The 14,020-nt window shown below is 36.2% G+C and overlaps 1 protein-coding gene across 3 annotated transcripts in view; it reads left to right on the top strand.

The window, feature by feature from the left end:
• Positions 1 to 14,020, top strand: part of LOC138064833 (versican core protein-like) — a 116,083-nt gene that overhangs the window by 60,513 nt on the left and 41,550 nt on the right. The window lies entirely within an intron of this gene.

Here is a 14,020-nt window from a genome sequence, read left to right as displayed (position 1 = left end):
ATCCGTTAAAAAACGTTTAGAAATGTGTAATATATATGGTTTGGAGCCAGATTCCCTTTTTATGTAAGAATGAATATGAAATGCTGTTGTATTTCCTATTAAGAGTCATGATGGTTATATTCCTGCTTTCTTAATGATGTTGTCAAGTTATTGATTTAACTTCAGCTATCTGTGAAACAAGCATTTTAATTTCACAGCTTCCATTCCATGCATTACTAGTCTTAAATGAAGCACTAGATTATTTTAACATTCCATTAGTCTGTAGCTATTAACAATGCCATTTACAGTGTAGTCAGCTAAAAAAGGTTAAGACATTTTGTTATGTCAACAGATGTATCTCCTGTGGCTTGGGAGAAGTATTTTTGCAGGTTTTTGTAGAATATCATAATATTTTTTTTACTGTTTTATAGCATCTGTGATGCAAATTGACATAATTTGAACAGTTTCATCATATTTTTTAGCTGATGGCACTGTATATGTGTACGCAGCTTCAATTCCATGGGTATCCAGAACAGAAACTGCTGAAGTAGCAAGGAACAGTTGAGTTTTACGATGAATATGTCTCTGTAATGCAATAGCTGAAGGCTATGCAGTTTCAAATTAAAGAAGCCTGTCAACTGACCATTATTTAAGATCTCTTGATAAACCCTTATTTTTAAAAATGAGATAAGAAAACTGACAAAAAAGGTAAAGCTCAAAATATTTAGTTGAACATTATATTCTGTTTAATTTTTTTATGATTATTATTTTCTTTTTGGAAAAAACACAGTAAAAATGCATTGTGTATGTCTTATATGTCATAACTATATAGGGTGATTTTGAATGGTTATAGAACAAGGTGTTTTCTCATTAATTCTAGACCACAACTTCCATGTCTCTAAAAGACTTACACAGATATCATAATTTATGCAAGTCTTTTGATTGATTTTGTCAGGAGTTGCATTGTGCTTAGCAGAGTTATTTTCAAAAATCAGAAGGCAGTAGTAGATCCCTTGAGATCTGCTGTATCATTACTGAACCCTTCATGCTAGATTTTGTATCTTTATTTACTTTATGCTTATTATCCTACTTTATATTTACAAGATGTATAATTGCACAAGTTATACCAGTGGTGTCTTAACCTTCTATTTCAGAAAATAATAGTTCTACTCTTTTTATATTTAAACACTATTTTTGTTTCTGGGATACTTTATCATTATTTTGGCTGAAGTTATATATGTTGCCAGTGTATGGGAAGTCACAAATAAATGAGACAGTCTGATAAATCGGAATAGAAAGTAACTTCTGAAGACTAGAGTTAAGTAATTGAATACTTTTGTAGCTGTGGGTATTTGATTGGTTCAGCTTAATAATTAATAGTTGGACTGTACAGTAGTGAACTAGTTTCCTGTGTTACGTTGTTAGGTTACACTACAGTTTATTGTGTGCGGGAGAGTAGATTGAATTGAGCAGCTATATGTTCCAGGTAGATGGGAGGAAGTTGGGTGGTTTGGGAGTGTGTGGAAACTATATTTTCTTCCAATAGTGTACAAGGTATATATTTCAAGATCTCAGCGTATCTATCAAGGGTACTTTGTTCTACGTTTTCCTCAGAACAGTGGGGATATTGTGATTCTGTTAGTTGTTATTCCAAACTTGACTATCTAAAGGACAGTGGATCAATGCATAGCTATGCTTGCTCTCGCTTGGGTGATTTAGTCCTCAGGATAGACTTTCTTCGAGGTTTACCTTCTGTGTCTTCACAAACTTTCTAAAGCTATGCATGCATATGTGCAAGTGTATGTGTTTATAGGTTTGTGGGTGTTTATATGCAGAGTTAAAGCTATACAGTTTTCAAATTCTGCCTTTAGGAGTGATTTATTGTATCACATATTTAAAAAATGAGATTTTTTTTTCTTGAAATATTATGAAATTCCCTAAATGGCGGTCTCTCACTTCTCCTAAAACACATGGAGCTTTATCATGTATTTAGTGCAAGGTCACAAAGGAATTTTCTTTATTCCTTTGTTTTCAGAACCTGACAGTAGAATTTCCTCCAATTTTAGCTATCTGCAGAGAAAAGCCACCCTAAACCTACTTACCACAAGTTAAGTTAGAGCTGCCAAAGATTTATTCTGTCTGAGGATTCGGATTAGTGTTTTCTTGTCTGTTCTTTCTGGAGAGATGAAAGACTGCATCTGAAAAATCCTATCACACACATTTTCACTTCATTGTTCCTCAGTATATAAGCTTTTATTTGTGCTGAAGAAAATGTATATAGAAGGTGGTGAAGAGGAATGGATTTGGCAAATATTACTAATACATGTCCTTCACTAGGACATAGTTCAACTTTTTACTCCATCGTCCTTGGTTTGAAAGTTGATTCAGTCATCCAGGAACTACCTTTGACTTTTAGTTCTCAGCTAAATGGGAATAAGAAATTGTTTTCATCATTACAGCTCTCTGGTAAACAAGAGTTTTTCCTCCTTTGCCTTGGCGTATTTTCAAGATAGCTTAGCATTCCTAAATATCATAACCAGTGAAAAATATAAGCAAAGACCTTCATGATTTTGAAGCCAAGAGTCCAAAAATGCATGCTAAAAAATGACAACTTGCATACTACGCCCTTCAAATAATAGCTGTTGTACATAGGAATTAGAATGGAGAGGCTTGCTGTATAAAAGTTGCTCTATATAAATGGATATAATATTTTCCTTCTTGTGTATGCAGTAGTGTTGGACATATCTGTGCGATTTTTTTTTAACCTTTCCTCCCTCCCTTGTTATTCAGTTTTTGCTAGAAGCAACAGTTTATTATAAAGCAGATCTCAATGGAGTATCATATTTTGTTTCCTATCAGCCATATCCCTTAATTACAGTGAAAACTTACTGTTATGCTAATACAACTGAATATTACTCTCTGCAGCTCCATTTACCATCTGTAGAGAAAGTGCTCTGTAGAGGGGCTGTTAGGCTTTGTTAGTTAAGAGCAATATTTTATGCTCCATATGGAAAACAGGGGTCATGCCAAACTAAAGGAGTTTTGAGAGAAGCAGGCTGTTTTAGCAGTTCTCAGCAAGCAGGGCCGCGTGTATCACACATAGCATATGACTCTCTCCATGGTCTGTGGGATGTCTTAAGTCCTGGTGAAGTGAAGTGGAGCAGAGTATAGCCCTTTGCTATTCCAAGTCTAGTGACTGTGCCTGGGGCCAGGACCCGAGAGAAGTAAACTTGGGAAGCATTTCTTGCGCCTTTCTTCTTCCTCTCAAACCCTCACTAAACTGGTGCTGACTTTGTTGAAGCGCTTTGAAGTCTTTAGATGGAATGTGTTATGAATGTATGGAATGTGTTATGGATGTATGGAATGTAGGGGATATTATTCTTTGTTATTATTTTAGACTCAAGCCACAGTTGAAAGATGTTGAATGTTGACAGGGTTAAATTCAATTACGTATACCGGCAAGGATCTTAGGCTGTCCTAGACCTTTCAGATTAGTCCTAGATAGTGCAATATATACCTCAAAGTTGGTGTTAAATACATTTGCTTTTTAAATACAACGTACACTTAAAATTATTTAATGGGGCAGCCAGAAAGAGTTTCTCCTGAAGGACTTCTTTTCTTATACCACTAAGAGTTAAAGAGTTATACTCCTAGCTTCTCAAATGTTTGCTTGTAGTCAATTAAAACTTCCATAAATGAAGTTTCATTTACTTTTAAGCATAAAATATTGCTCACGGAAACAGAAGTAATTCGGGATCTGGCTGTAGCTCATGCTCATTATCTTACATTTTGGCAAATGCACTCAAATGTTCATAAGAAAGAACATATAGTAACATATAGCTGAATGGATTAAGCTACTTATTTGTGTAAGAATACAGCAGTTTTCTGTTAGAATATGTGTTGTACAAACGATCCGTATGCTGCCATGTGAGCAAATGTGAGGCAGGTGCACAAATTAAGAAGAATATAAAGCATGCTGTTTCTGACAGCTTATGGCACATGAGCAGACCTAGGACAGGTGTTCAGATTAATGAGGAAAATACATTTGTACATGGAGAAACATCTCTTTTTTGTTATAAAAAGGAACATGCGCCTGTTTCATAACAGAAAGTGCTTGGGACTTCATTCACTTGTGTGGATCAACATGCTGTTCCCTTTGGCTCAGGACAGTACTGTCAAAATGAGAAAGCTAGATAGCCCTGCACTGTGATATGTTACCATACTAGCGATTTTCCATTGCATCAAACAGGACACAGGAGTTCTGCCTTTCATTACAAAGAGGTAAAACTTACCACTTTGTGCTCTGTTATGTCCTAATAGCTCCTGTGTATTGTAGTGGCGAGCTATGATGCTTTTGCTGGAAGGTAATGGATTAGCAGCTGAAAAAAAACCCGAAAGAACTTTTCAGCTCATAAACCTTTTATGAGCTGAAAAATGCTTGTGGGGGTGTTGTTTAACAGTGGTTGAGGGGATACTGGAAACATAATCCTGTCTGTATCAGGAGTAATTTGCACACCTGCATTTTTTGGAGACATTTAAAAGTCTTTACTTAGTGAATATGTTTCAAAGTGCTTATTGGACCCTGGGACTCACACCAGCTCTGTCTGGTTTCTTGTCCCCTCCAGCTCTGAACAGAATGAAATTGCAGGAACTTGTGCTTTTTAGATGTGGAATTTTATGGAAAGAGGTTACAAACCTTTATGTTTCAACATGCAATTCTCTGATGTGCATATTTCTGTCTTAGAAATGTAAGAGGGTATGTGAAATTTGAATGAAAATGAATACCGTAGAATACAGAATGCTAATGAGTCATAAACTTTAAAAAAAAAAAGGATGTAATAGAGTATTTTCAGGTCCCTCTTAAACCTTGTCCCAAAATTTATTTAATCCTCTTGTCCCCAGTGCTCCTACTGGAAGGTTGCCTCAGAACGTCATGACTTTGTTAGAAGTCTGATTCTAATATCTAGCCTAAATTGTTCCTTGGCCAGTTTGTACATATTTATTTTTGCCAGCATTGCCTTTAACTTGAATAATTCTTTTTTCTTGCTGACGTTTGTCCCTTGATACTATTATTTCTCTGTCGAGTTATAGAGGATAATCGTGTCCCCTTCATTTTGCTAACTTTTGGGGGAATGCATGGAAATACTCTGGGCCAGGAGAAGAGAAGCTGGCTCTGCTCCTGGAGCTGTGGGTGTCGGGCTGGTGCGATGCCCTGACTAGATTACTGTGTGGAGAGATAGGAGTAATATGCCTAGCAACACAGTTTTCAGGCGGCATTTCAGTTGCACCAGAGCCAGCTTAAAAGCATGGAGCATGTACGTTTGCATCTGTTGTCGCCTGTACTCATGTCGTTCTCTTTTAAGTTCTTCTGGTTAGGTCCAATAGAAAATCTATCCAGACACTGTTCTTTGTGATATACACGTGTGCTACATGCTATTTTTGCTGTTCTTTTCAAAAATTATGTGTATTAATTATTGTGTCAGGACGTGAGGAGACTTCTTCATTTATGTGCTGAAAGCACTGTTTGCCTTTCCTCAAATGATAAGTGTATGTTACTCAAACCTATTATTTATTCTTAGGATCTTTTTCAAATCAAAGTCTGTTGTAAAGGAAAGATGCTTTCTTGCATTCATTGCATTCCACTTTATTATGCAGTGACTGATTATGCGTCCAAATGGATGTGTACGATTAGGATTTCTCTGTTTATGCAAGTTTTTTAGCATCATTAGCAAGCACTTAACTCTTGAGATCACTGTCATGCATCTAAGAGAAAGCAAGTTCCAAATTTGCCTAAGCAATGTGGTGAACATTGTGTACCATTTAATTTGCAAGTACATCTTGACTTGTATACATTCTGGTGTGGTATTCTGTGGCCACAATTTTATTGATATTGTGCTAGTAGACTGACCTGAATTCATTTCTGGTGAGGTGCTGGAACAATAGTAAAAGTGGCTCAGTGTAGCCTGAAACAACTTCCCAACTTATTAAATGCAAAATCTCTTACTTATTTAACTGAGGGTTGGGCTTGTCCCCTTATTAACTGTAATGCTCTAGCTGATACTATGGCAGCTGCTGGCTCTCATCAGTCCCAGAGAAAGGGACATTCCTTGCTTCCATGAACGCACTTATTCCAATGTTTGAATTAGTAATGTGGTCCTTTCTAGTAATGTTTTGTTTCTAGCACTGTGCTTGTGTATTCAGCTAAGAAAGGAAAACACCTAATGGTTTTGAAACACATTTCCGAATGAAAGGGGTTTGTTAATGTCAGATAGCTACTCAAGTAATTTTCATATCCTGAATGACCATACTCCTCATATTATTCTTAAAACCTGGCATACGTTGAGCCAAATTCTCATTTAGTTTAGAGTAACTCAAGGGTTAAATGCTAAGTACCGTGGCCAGATTTTGATATCATGCTCCCCAGTGTAATTACACCATAATAATTCCAATGAGCTGTTTGAGAGCAGAATAGTTTCGGGGAGGGCAGATGTCAGAATATCTTCATAACCTGTACAACCTGCAGTTCATTTTATAAATTAGTCTGTTCTTTTCTTCAGAATGTGTTTGTGTTATAGGGAATTAAATGAACATATTTAATCCTAATTGATAGACCTATTGCTTAATTAATCAAGCAGGAATTTTTCTACATTAGAATATTTATGTTGTACTAGTGCAGTGGAGGGCTTTTAAAAATAAAGTAGGCCCAATCACATATAAATTAGATTTAAAATTCAACCGCAGTAGGGTCCTGTACCACAGAAAGCACTAATAAACAAATAATTGTAATAATTTCAAGCTTTTTGTACATTGCTCCTTTTTCAAAAAAAGGAAAAGAAAAAAACTCTACCCCATACCCAACAGAACTGCAAAATGATACTGAAAAGGTTTCACAAGGAAGCAAAACTAAGTCTGTGAATTAATAAGAAGTCTGTAGGCTACTATTGCTGGCTCTTCCTGAAGACTTATTATAGAACAATAATTTCCTTTTTCACATTCCTTTATAGACTCCCATAGATACAAGAAACAGTGCCCTCACATTAAATACTATTCAGAGGATGCCTACACATTCCCTGCTGTTTTTGCATTGTTTCCAAGGAAACATCTGAGATCTAGACATAGGGATTACACATTTCTAGCTTTCTTATAGCTCTTTCTTTATTCATGAGAGAAATGAAAGAATTTTATTCATAGGTACAATGTAGTTTTCATGCATCTGTTGTAAAGGAAGAGAAATCCTTTTACAAGTTGTCTGCACATGTAGAAAGTCTTAAGAAATTGTACTGCAGAAAATATGAAAGGTCTTTTACATAAAGACTATATCCAGAATTTATATTAAAATTTTTAAGGAAGGTGGTTGTCTGTACCAGAGTTTTCTGAATTTATCGATACTATAAAAAATACTAGTATGTATGCTGAAAACGCCAGCTTTTTGCCACTTTCAGAAAATGTTAACCACATCATTTTACTTTACATGAAATGATTCATTGGATACAAACTCTGGATAAATACAGGATGTAGTCCCTGAAATGTGAACAAAGATATTTTTGTAAATGACTCGCAGACTAAAATTCTTAGTAGAAGGTCGTTCCCTTAAGAAGAGTCACTTGATAATATTCTGATAACAGCACTTTAAAAATGCTTGTTGGCTATTTTTTCTTTTTGAATATGTAGTTTTTCAGGCTATCATTTTTCACTAGGCTTTTTTATTTGGTTGTTTTTTACACATTTTTAATCTCTGTGAATCTTTGAAATGACTGAATTCCTTCCAGCTAATGCAGGGAATACAGCTAGTCTTTTCCCATCTCCCTCTTTTTGGCAGTGTGTAGATGATAAATTTGATCAATAGCATACATAATACCTGTCAGTGTCTTTGAAGATACTTGTGAATTATTTCCTGGCTCAAGTCAGGATGTGTTCAGAGTGTCTGCAACATATTTCCTGTAGCCTTTGGGAAAAGGGAGCTGAAGTTATCTATCTTGTTCTACTGAATAATTCACATTTAAAAAAAGGTGTGTGGTGAATTGTACTAGGACCTGTCTGACCAGTGCTATATTATTACGCTTGCTTAAATGAGGAGGACTCAATTTCAAAAAATCATATAGAAATTTCTCTTCATTAATGGTTACAGCTGAAATCCTTGAGGAGGAAAAATATAATTGGAAGTTTGCTCTTGATCAAGACCAATTTCATCTTCCAATAATCTGACCCTGCTTTCATATTGCCTCTACTGCACTTCATTGCTTTGTAATCTAATGCTAGGTTAAAAAAAGACTGCATGAGAAGCATTAATTTTTAATTTTTTTAACTAAAATCTTGGATTTTTCGTGTAGTCCGTAACCAAGCAAGAGTTCCATAGATTCAACGGGAGCTTTTTGGCTCTGGGAAAGGAATTTTCACATATTTGATGTAATTACTATGTCAAAATAACATCAAAGAATATGCACATGTATACACAGACCAGCATCCTTCTTTAATAAGTTTTTACTGTCGGATTTTGTCTAAACTATTGTTTTCCTCTCTGAGAAGTGCTGAGTGAAATAATCCCTAGGTAACTTATGCATTTGCTACTCAGTTTCATAGTGAGTCACCAGTGATGTTTTTAGCTGACTATTAAATGTTATGAGCAAAATTATGCAGTCTCTTGGAAATGTCCTTAGTCTTAAGAATAAAGACCACAAGATATATCCTCTGGTGAAACTAGATAGTGGTAACGGAGTTGTAAGGGTGAGTGAAGCTTTGCCTTCATGCAGGTACTCCTTTTTGTGCTTGCAGGAACTAAGTTAGCATAAGTTAGAATTTCTCTGACCAGCAACTAATGTTAGCTGATTTCATAGATTAGGTCAGAAGGACGATAACGGCAAATTTATCATATTTGAAAATGACTTAATAGTGGCCAAAGATGATGATGATTGTTTTTGTTGTATGTTGGTGCTGGATGTGGGAGTCCAGCATTCCCAAGTTAGAAGCACTGCCGAGCATTGCAGTGTACGTAATGGATAACAGTTTAGCACGAGCCTGAGTGTTATCAGGATTATCAAATAATCCAGGAGGGCATCAGTTCCATTCTTTACCCTGAAAAGCTAGCTGTTTATGTATAACCTGAACTAAGAACACTATGAAAATCAATGAAAGTAAAATATGTCTGCATCTCCGAATATCACTCAAGCATTTATTTATTCTTACTTTAGTTGAATTATTTGGCTTCATGGGTTCATGTTTTTTTGCAGGTTATTCTGGCCACATTCAGAGCCTGTCAGATGTGACCTAATTCTGAATTAGAAGCCATCTAGCAACGTTAGTGTGGCGTGGAATTTATGCTAACAGGATTATAGTCAAAAGTCTATCTTTTCTGTTCTCCCCCTTTTTTTAGTACTGTACCAGGCTTACCACAGCTACAGAACTGTTTTTAGCTATAGTTGGTTGAAAACTTCAGTTCTCAAGCATTTTTCAGCAAAAATGTCTTTTTTTTGAAAAATAAATGTTTCTAAAACCAAATTAATATTTTTTCCAAAACAAATGTTCTTTTTTTCCAAGAAAAAAATGAATATGGAAAGAAAAGTTTTATTTTTAAAAGAAAAATGAAACAATTTCTTTTATTTTTTTAATATATATTTGGTTACATGGTTAGAAACAACTCTTTCTTTGTATATGTGGTATATTCTTTTCCCTGCTCCAAATAATAAAATGGTTAAATCTTTACAGGTATACAGTAGCTTGCACTGGCATAGGTCTTCTCCACTGATAAGCTTATTCTGGAGTACTGCTACTCCATCAGGCTTCCTTTTCTGCTATGCTCTTCTTTCTATTTTGGCTGCTATACACATGTCACTGTGCGGAGCTGAGGAAAGTGTGAGGATCAAAGGCTTGATCCAGGAGTATGGAAAGAAACTATTTATCAATTTATTGTTTAGTATTTAATTTTTGAAATGCTTTCGAGTGCGTGACACTGCACTCCTTATTTTAAGGTTGCATCTGAAAGGGGGATTTACACTGGTGTCACTTCACCTGCAACAGTGGGGTTTTTACAGCCTTACACTGGTATAACTGAGAATCGAGTTTATCTCTCAATTGCACTGGACTTTCCAAAGCAATGCTGTTTATTAACCCCGATGGCTAAATTTCAAATGGATCCATTTTTTTCAACGTTTTTTTTCCACAAGTCAAGAAGTGATTCCAAGCATACTCCTTTAAAACTGCAATTATAGAATCCATTATGTCTCTCTGAATAAAACTTACACCCAGATCTACTTGCAAAAATCCACATGCCATTTATGTCAACATATGTGTGTATAATCACTCTAACTGTATATATTCTAAAATATATTTTTGCATTTAAGATGTCATGAAGATAATTGTAGTGACTCTAGTCATTTTGCACAAGGCCAAGGATTGTTTGCCACACATTGAGCTATTCCTGCAAAGCTTTGGTCACGTTTCGGTGAAGAAAACTGAAGGCTAAAAATAAACTTGCTATGACAAAATAAGTGTATGTTGTCACATGATTAACAGCTCTAAATATCTCCACAAAAGGAAGAGGGACTGTAGCCAATTACTGCATCTGATCAGCTGTGATTTTGAGTGCTGGCTGCATGACCAGCGGGCATGTGCAGAAGTTAAAGTGTGCTTATGAGGTGTCTAGAAAGATGCTTGGAAAATCATGGTGGATATCAGAATAGCTTCATGATAAGTGGCAGCATATATACATAAACTACTCCAGATTTCAGTAAAAAGAACATTGTGGACTAGATCTGGTGGAGTAATCAGCATAACTTCAATTCTCTGAATGGAATTATTCAGAACAAAGCCAGTTTGTATTTCCCTTTCCCTTTCCCTTTCCCTTTCCCTTTCCCTTTCCCTTTCCCTTTCCCTTTCCCTTTCCCTTTCCCTTTCCCTTTCCCTTTCTGTTTTCCTTTTTCTTTGCCTCTTTGCCTCTTTGCCTCTTTTCTGTTGCACAGTATATGCAAATAAATCTGCCATATATTCACATAGATATATTACCATATATATAAGCACAGCTGTCTATCTCTCTGTTTTAGGACTGGAATATGAGAATATTTTCTGGTTTTATTTTTTGCTGGGTAAAATTCCCCCTTTGAAACAAATGACACTGTTTAAGAAAGAAAATTTAACTCATGCCTAGTAAGTAAAAAAAAATTATTTAAGGTTGTTTTTTATTTAAGATTGTCTTATTTATATAACCTACACTAGTATGATATCATTCTAAATTTTTTTAGAACTACCACAAAAGCGTTAATGTGTCTGCTGTAAGTTTGTTCCTAAAGCCAAAATGTATTTCTCTGGTGACAGTTACCAGGGAAAGGGACAGGGAAATAAATGTTCATTATGGGACATTTCATGGCTGAGCAGCTACAGGAACAGTCTAATGGTGGACAGCATTTGCTTCTATGTTATCTATACCTCTGCGATATTTTGATATGTGCACCAACTTTTCGTGGCGACAAGTCATTTTCAGATCTGCTGTGGAGGCCGCTTTCTACCTACATTAATAAGGACAGAGTTTGTTGCTCCTCATTCCAACTGCGTAATAGAGGCGTTTGGGGGTTCCCCTTGCGTAGTGCAGAACGCCGTTGGGTGTAAGCGTAACGGAGAGATCGTGTGAGAGCAGGCTAGGAACGGGCAAGGCCAGCTCATTTCCTACTCTTTCCTCCTCATCCACGAAAGACCACACATAAGATCAAGGCTGAAGTAGCTTTGGTGAGCAGTTGTTTTCATTGCCATCCAGCGCTTCTGTCTGTCACCCGACCTTCTGAGTTGGCCTGTGAAGTTGGATTTTTCTATATATATCCAGACAAACCAGCTAATCCAGATATCATGTGACTGCACAGTCTGACTTTTTGCTTTGTTTAGGGTTTCAGCTGGAGAATAGGATTTAATATTTACCAGTTGTTTGGTTCTGGGTTGTTTAGCCCTGCGGAGTTTTTGAACTGTCTTCTCCGTTGGCAGTAAGTAAAATGTTGTCACTGGAAGGCTACTTGGGGCAGGACTGTTACGGTAGGGTCCACTGAGGAGGAAACACTGCTAGTTAGAGCTTTTGTTAATGACATCTTTGAGTAGAAAGGAAATGAGAAGAAAATAGTTGTCCGTAGAACGTCCTATGGCAAATATTCACTTATTATCCAGGGAGCTGTATCCTGCACTTGCTGGGGCTTAAACTTAACACTGCAGGACTGCCATTTTTAACTACTTGACATTTTACTCAATCATCTGTTTTATCTTAACAAGCCCACCACTGGCATGGTGTGGATGGGGAAGAATGCAGGAAGTAGTGAGGCTGGAGAAAACCCCAGAGATTGTCAGAAGGCTTCATGAAACTCTTTTAAAATAGAATGGTTGCTTTATTTCTGATATGGTTCTTGCATCATCGTGTCTATTACTTTAAAATTTGACAGAGAAGTTTGGATGTGACCATGCAGGCCAGAGCCCTGTACAGGACAGTTGTCCACGTAGGTGTTACGTAGGTGTTTCTGGTCATAGCCAACAATTCTGGCAAGCTGGAGCTTGTGGGAATGGTACAGTTGTAAAAAGGCTGCAATTAAAGAATATTCCAGCCATTAATACTCAGGTTTTTAAAAGGGCTATATCTTGCATGGTAATACAGACACCCAAATATGCTAAAGCATTCTGGTTAAGTGAATTTGAATAGGCAAGACTGACCACCCACCTTGAATTACTTTTAACTTCTTCCCAGCCAGCTGTACAAAAATTCTTTTTTTCAAATGTTGTATTTCAAAAATTTGCTTGAGCAGTTGCGCGTTTTATGCAAGGTCAAACTATATTTGTTTTTTTTTATTGCTGGTGAGATTTAATAATGCAAACTTCTCTTTCAAGTGTCAGAGGGAGAATTAAATATATATTTGGATTAAATTTAGAAGGTTAAAAACAACTATTGAAACATTCACTACATCCTTAAATGTTCCTAAAGGTAGCCAAAATTAACAAAACTTTTAGAAGTATATATCCAGCTGGGGATCCTTTTTAAATGAACTAAATGAAACCTTTTGTTTATTTAGACTGAATAGTAATCAAGAACTGGATTTTACTAAACCTCATTATACATGCTACTCGTGTAATGTGAGGTAGAAAGATTAAAATAATCAAAAATTTAATTATTTCTGAACATTTGTTTATCTTTTACTTAAGTACGTATAGTAGTAGCCATGTTTCTTTAACACCTTAGACCAGATCCTTGGCACTATTCCTACCCTTTCCTGACAGGGGGATGGGGTATGCCTGAAGCACTGTTGCACTTTGACCATGCTTAGGAAGGTTAGTGATATTACAAAATGGCACAAATCAGAGGAACTGCAATTGTCGAAGGCTGACACTTGGAATTTTCCTTCAGCAGGAAATGTCTGTATTTCAAAATCTTATTTCTTTTGAATTGAGATGAAAAGAACAGTGAAAAAACCCTTCCCTATGACACAAAATGGCCCAAAAGGTGTTGTCAGAGTGTTTTAGTTCTATAAATTGAAGCATTCTGTTCCAATTTAAACTTAACATTTTTATGGAAAAAACATTCTAAATGTAAAGTTTTTTGAAACAAAAAATTTGAAATAGTTTTTTCTATGAGGGCCATTTTGTTAGATTGCTTCTTCGCTTCTTTAGTATGCTTTTAAAACAAAACATTAGTTGAGGCTGACATACTCCCATGGAATTGTAAGAGTTTTGTTTCACTGGAAGAGTTTCAGAAAGCTTTAGTCAGAAAACTGCTTGAATTAGCCCACACTGCCAAGCTTGTCCCTCCCCGAGCAGAGGTTCAGGAGAGTTGAAAAGTGACGTAAAGCTGCTTAAGTCTTTCCTCATGCAAGATCCTGAGTCCAGATACGAGGCTTCACTGAACTTTTTTACAGTTTAAATAATTCATTTTGAACCTTTTTTAGTTTGAAGACTCCTAAATATTTTCCAGATGAAGTGGAGTCACCTGTTGAGTGAATTTAATTCTGCTGATAGTATACTCGCTCTTGATAGTTTACTTTTGTGACCCTGTGAGAAGCGTCCCACAAAAGTGCAAGGATTTTGA

The sequence above is a fragment of the Struthio camelus genome, chromosome Z (genome assembly GCF_040807025.1).
Source record: "Struthio camelus isolate bStrCam1 chromosome Z, bStrCam1.hap1, whole genome shotgun sequence".
Lineage (NCBI taxonomy): Eukaryota > Metazoa > Chordata > Aves > Struthioniformes > Struthionidae > Struthio > Struthio camelus.
Note: the sequence above shows the minus strand (reverse complement) of the source record. Positions and strands in the feature narration are given on the sequence as shown.